Source organism: Lipotes vexillifer, unplaced genomic scaffold, assembly GCF_000442215.2.
Source record: "Lipotes vexillifer unplaced genomic scaffold, Lipotes_vexillifer_v1.1 scaffold2116, whole genome shotgun sequence".
Lineage (NCBI taxonomy): Eukaryota > Metazoa > Chordata > Mammalia > Artiodactyla > Lipotidae > Lipotes > Lipotes vexillifer.
Window position 1 is genome coordinate 784,002 of NW_006791713.1, and position 6,000 is coordinate 790,001.

Genomic DNA, 6,000 nt, shown 5'->3' on the forward strand with positions numbered 1-6,000 from the left:
GAGGCCGAGGGCCTGACGCTCCTCCAGTTCACACAGCAAAGCTCCCCATCTCCTCCTGGTCTTTCCACCCGGATCTCGTGACACCGAGGGCTCGGAGGGGCCCCGGCGTTACTGCTTAGCCTTCCTGACGTGGCCCCGAGCGCCCAGGGGTCCTCCCAGCACGGTCCCCACAGAGGAGGGTCTTCACGTGGTTAGCTTGCTTTTTTTCCTTTGGTTAGCTTGTTTTTAAGGGAAGTGTCTTCTATTCTGCGACCCTGCTGGAGGAGGGGATGTAATTTGTGCAGCTCGAGGTGCCAGAAGAGACCCCCTGCAGGGGCGCGGGGACAGGGGACTGAGGGCTCCAGAGCAGACCTCGAGCCGCCCGCCCTGTACTGAGCAGCTGTGAGGGCCTTTCTCCAGCTTCCTGACCCGACCCCTCGTCCTGGTCCAGCGAGGGTGGGACACCCATGCCTGGGTCGTCGTGGTCACATCAGGTGACCCTAATGCAAGGCCAGGCTCCGTTGCCTCCAATGAGAACATCAATAAATTCCTTTTTGGGGTCAATTTGATATATAATATTTCCACGATGGAAATGAAGTTTATAATGACACGTATGATGACCTGACATGTGAACATGTGACCACATGTTTCACAGAACACTTGTTCAGACTTTTAACGGTGCCTGACTTGGCGTCAGCCTTCACTAAGTGACTTGAGCCTCTTTTCTTTTTTTTTTTTTTACTTTATTTATTTTATTTTTGGCTGCCTTGGGTCTTGGTTGCTGCTTGTGGGCTTTTCTCTAGTTGCGGCGAGCGGGGGCTACTCTCCGTTGTGGTGCATGGGCTTCTCATTGCAGTGGTTTCTCTTATTGCGGAGCATGGGCTCTAGGTGTGTGGGCTTCCATAGTTGTGGCTCGTGGGCTCCGTAGTTGTGGCTCGCGGGCTCTAGAGCGCAGGCTCAGTAGTTGTGGTGCACAAGCTTAGTTGCTCCGCGGCATGTGGGATCTTCCCGGACCAGGGATCGAACCCGTGTCCCCTGCATTGGCAGGCGGATTCTTAACCACTGTGCCACCAGGGAAACCCTCAACTAATGCATCTTAATTTCACCTTATGTTTTCCAAACAAATGAGAAAATAAATCCCCCCAATCAAAACCTGCCTGCTGTGATACCATGTGTTTGTTAAGTTACAGTAGGTTTCTAACAATCTGGGGATGTTAAACATTTATTTTAAAGAATAAAGAAAGTTTGGGAGAATCCTACGTGGGTCCATTATTCCAAAAATGTTTTAGTACTTTCCTGTATTTGTATTTCTTTCCATTTCTTCTGTTTATTTTCTCTCTTTCTCTAACATACTTAACATTATACTGCATCACGGTTTTTCTTTAGGACTTTACAACTTTCTTGCCTTCCTGTCTCTATCAGATAGAAGTATAATTTTTGGACTTTAAAAAAAAACTGTTATGTTTATCATGTGATATCTAACCTGAGAGAACCTTCCATCTAAAAATGACCTTGGGGCTTCCCTGGTGGCGCAGTGGTTGAGAGTCCGCCTGCCAATGCAGGGGACACGGGTTCGTGCCCCGGTCCGGGAGGATCCCACATGCCGCGGAGCGGCTGGGCCCGTGAGCCGTGGCCGCTGAGCCTGCGCGTCTGGAGCCTGTGCTCCGCAATGGGAGAGGCCACAACAGTGAGAGGCCCGCGTACCGCAAAAAAAATAAAAATAAAAATAAAAAATATATAAAATAAATAAATAAATAAAATAAAAATGACCTTGAAGCTGAAGGGCCAAGGCCACGGCTGCATCTGCTCCCCGCCAGCCTCATGGCACCTCCCCGTCTTAGTGCCCAGAGGCTTCCTGCTAGCCACCCCTTCTTAGCAATTCTTTATGGCTCCCTTTTTCCCAATTATAAAAGGAAAAATTCTCATTGAAGAAAAATTAATCCAGGCTACTTGGAGACTTTTTTTTAATAAAAAGAGAATGATCATTACTTTAGTGAATTGTCCAAAGTCAGGAGGCAGAGCATGTGAATTAATACAAACAATGCTTCCGCCACAAACCATCCCGTTGTGGGATTTACTGAGACCCGAGGGTCACAGCCCCAGAAATGTGAGCGTAGTTCTTTGTGGTCAGTTTGCCTTCTACCCAAACCCCAGCGGGCGGGAGCCTGGGTCAGAAGGTTTCCTAACACTCTGCTGAAATGTGGGAGCGTGCAAGAATGGAACCTGAATTTCTAGAACTTAGTGCAATTTTGAAATCAAATCTTGCCTGGCAAGAGAATCTACCGTGCTGGAAAAATAAGTTTATTCTGAAAAGCCCGTCTAATGCATTGGCTGTTACAGAGCATTAAGGCTCACTAGCTGTGGTACAGAGGCTTCATCTTACCTCTGGAATTTCAGACCTGAGATCAAGGTAGCTGGTAGGAGCCATGGGAATGGTCATGGAATTAAGTATGAGCTTTAAGTGGACTTACCTTACACAAGCAGGACAGCAGCCGAGATCTAGAAGTAAAAATGATATTTATCCATGTAGATGTGAGAATTTGCATCTGAACCTTACCTGTAAAATTTAGAAAATGCTAGCCTGTTTGTTTTTGGCTGTGTTTGGTCTTCATTGCTGCGCGCGTGTCCCCTGCATTGGCAGGCGGATTCTTTTTTTTTAAAGAAGATGTTGGGGGTAGGAGTTTTTATTAGTTAATTTATTTATTTTTGCTGTGTTGGGTCTTCGTTTCCGTGCGAGGGCTTTCTCTAGTTGTGGCAAGTGGGGCCACTCTTCATCGCGGTGCACGGGCCCCTCACTATCGCGGGCTCTCTTGTTGTGTAGCACAGGCTCCAGACGCACAGGCTCAGCAGTTGCGGCTCATGGGCCCAGCCGCTCCGCGGCATGTGGGATCCTCCCAGACCAGGGCTCGAACCCGTGTCCCCCACATTAGCAGGCGGCCTCTCAACCACTGCGCCACCAGGGAAGTCCATGCTAGTCATTTTGGTAAGGACTTGGAGACTGTCAGTAATTACAGGAAACAGTGTTCACGATAAATACTACAGTTTAAATTTGTACATTTTCTTAAAGAATGCAAGCTTGCTGGACTTTTGGTCTTGGTCCACTGAGGCTCAGAATGATCCTCCTTTTGGTGGGTTGTGGTCGGAGTGGGAGGGTTCTGTTCAAGTATGGCGGGAGCACATGGGGCGACCAACACTGAGAGTGCACAGAAGTGCACATTGAAACTCGAATTTCATTTTTCCTGTTCGTGTGTGTGTGTGTTTTAATTTGTAAAATCAGGCTATAATTTACATACAGTAAACTGGCAGTTTTAGTGTCCAGTCCTATGTGTTCTGAGAAATGTGTGAAATCAGGTCACCCCCCCACCAGCTGTAGAGCATGCCCGTCACCCCACAAAGTCCCCTCCTTCCCCTTTGCCATCAGCCTCCCCTCCCCATCCCCAGGCCCGCAGCCACTGCTCTGGTTCTGTCCCTATTAGAGTTTTGCCTATTCCATAATGTGGTATAAGGTGGAATCACCAGAGCTTGCACGTGCTTTGTTAGATTCATACATAAATAGGTCATGAATTAGGTGCTATTGTAAAAGGTACCTTCAAAAATTTTCAACATCTAATTGCTTGCTGCTAGCAGATAGTAATATAGTTAAAAGTGTGTTGTTTAATTTATTTAAATTTGGGAGGATTTTCCATATATCTTTGTTATTGATTTCTAGTTTAAGTCCATTATAGTCCCAAAACATACTTTATGTGATTTCAATTCTTTTAATTTGTTGAGGCGTATTTTATAACCCAGGATATAGTCTATTTTGGTGAATATTCCATGTGCAGTTGAGAAAAATGTGTATTCTGCTGTTGTTGAGAGGAGTGAACGTAAATATCAACTAGGTCATGTTGGTTGATAGTGTTATTCGGGTCATTCTTTTTTGTCTGGGTTGGGTCTTCATTGCTGCATGCGGGCTTTCTCTAGTTGTGGCGAGTGGGGGCTACTCTTTGTTGGGGTGCATGGGCTTCTCATTGCGGTGGCTTCTCTTGTTGTGGAGCATGGGCTGTAGGCACGAGGGCTTCAGTAGTTGTGGCACATGGGCTCAGTAGTTGTGGCTCGCGGGCTCTAGAGCACAGGCTCAGTAGTTGTGGCGCACGGGCTTAGTTGCTCCGTGGCATGTGGGATCTTCCTGGACCAGGGCTCGAACCTGTGTCCTCTGCACTGGCAGGCGGACAGGTGTGAGCTGTGCTCTGTCTGTACCTCCCGGTGGCCTAGCCCTCCTGCCAGCTCACACTCAGCAGTTTGTTGGGCTTTGGGTTGACTTCTCACCTGCTTTAGTGGTGCCTACAGAGTCTTCCTCTGAGCTCTGCCCCAGGGGACCAAGCCTCCAGTCTCTCCTTGGAGAGGCCGGTCTTTCCTTGGATTTCAGGTTATTGGGTTGTCCTGTGATCTCAGCTAGGTCCAAGAAAAGTTACGATTTTGTAATTTATCCGGCTTTTCCTTGTTTTTAGGGTGGGAGTGAAGCTCTCCACTGCTTTCACGTCCCCATAGGGTCTTTATTATCCTTAGTTTTATAAACTGGAACATAATGTTTATATTTAAAATAGGAATAACATTTCTTCAAACATTTTTTGTTGTCCTAAAAATTTCAGAAGTGGTTCACACTTGATGAAGAAAAAAAAAGAAGCATAAAGTTGTATATGAGGGGGACTTTCCTGGTGGCGCAGTGATTAAGAATCCACCTGCCAATGCAGGGGACACAGGTTCGAGCCCTGGTCTGGGAAGATCCCACATGCCGTGGAGCAACTAAGCCCGTGCACCACAGCTACTGAGCCTGCGCTCTAGAGCCTGCGAGCCACAACTACTGAAGCCTGCGCACCTAGAGCCTGTGCTCCGCAATAAGAGAAGCCACCACAATCAGAAGCCCGTGCACCACAACGCAGCCAAAAATAAATAAATAAATAAATTTATTTATTTTTTAAAAAGTTGTATATGAAGTAGAAAGTGAAATCCCTTTTTCCTTCGCCTCCCAGCCCCTGGGGGTGAGTATTGTGAAGAGTTTGGAGTTTATTTATCCAGAGTTCTACAACTCTTTTTTTTTTTTTTTTTTTTTTTACCTTGGGTCTTCGTTGCTGTGTGCAGGCTTTCCCTGGTTGCGGTCAGTGTGGGCTGCTCTTCGTTGCGGTGCGCAGGCTTCTCACTGCGGTGGCTTCTCTTGTTGCGGAGCACGGGCTCTAGGCGTGCAGGCTTCAGTAGTTGTAGCACGTGGGCTCAGTAGTTGTGGCTCACGGGCTCTAGAGCGCAGGCTCAGTAGTTGTGGTGCACGGGCTTAGTTGCTCCGTGGCATGTGAGATCTTCCCGGACCAGGGCTCGAAACTGCGTCCCCTGCATTGGCAGGCGGATTCTTAACCACTGCGCCACCAGGGAAGTCCAAGAGTTCTACAGCTCTTGAAATCATATATTACAGACTTAACATTTTCATAATAGGAATCCTATTATGATATAATGTTTTATGACTTGATTTTTGTACTTAATAATACATTATGATTGTTTTTTTCCATGTCCTTATATACTGATCTACCTAGTTGTGTATTTTCTATAGGTTAGGAAATCAATCATTCATTTGTACACTGTTCAGTTATTAGCTAAATAACGTGTTTTCACAGTTGAACATTAATGTTTAGAAATAAAAACAATTTAACACATTGAAATAATCTTTATAGTTTGAAGATTAAGAATACAGAGTAAGGCACTGTCCATGGTATTTTGTTGGCCCCTGAAAGTTTGTATGCTAATAAAGTTTAATATACGGGTCGGCAAATTTTTTTAAAAATAAAAGGCCAGCTAGTAAATGTTTTAGGCCTTGAGGCTGAGTACAGCCTCTCGCATATTTTACAGTCCTTCAAAAATGTAAAAGCCATTCTTGTCTGTGGGCCATGGACTGAGTTGGCCTGAGTCATAGTCTGCTGACCCTGCTCCAATATGTTGGAGACGTTTTCTTTCCCCAATATTGAGGACTGGCTTCGGATAGGGAAAGACTTT

The 6,000-nt window shown here is 46.2% G+C and overlaps 1 protein-coding gene across 1 annotated transcript in view; it reads left to right on the forward strand.

Annotated features, from left to right (window-relative positions):
- Positions 1-6,000, forward strand: part of CRYL1 (crystallin lambda 1) — a 78,816-nt gene that overhangs the window by 25,077 nt on the left and 47,739 nt on the right. The gene's annotated exons all lie outside the window — the stretch shown is intronic.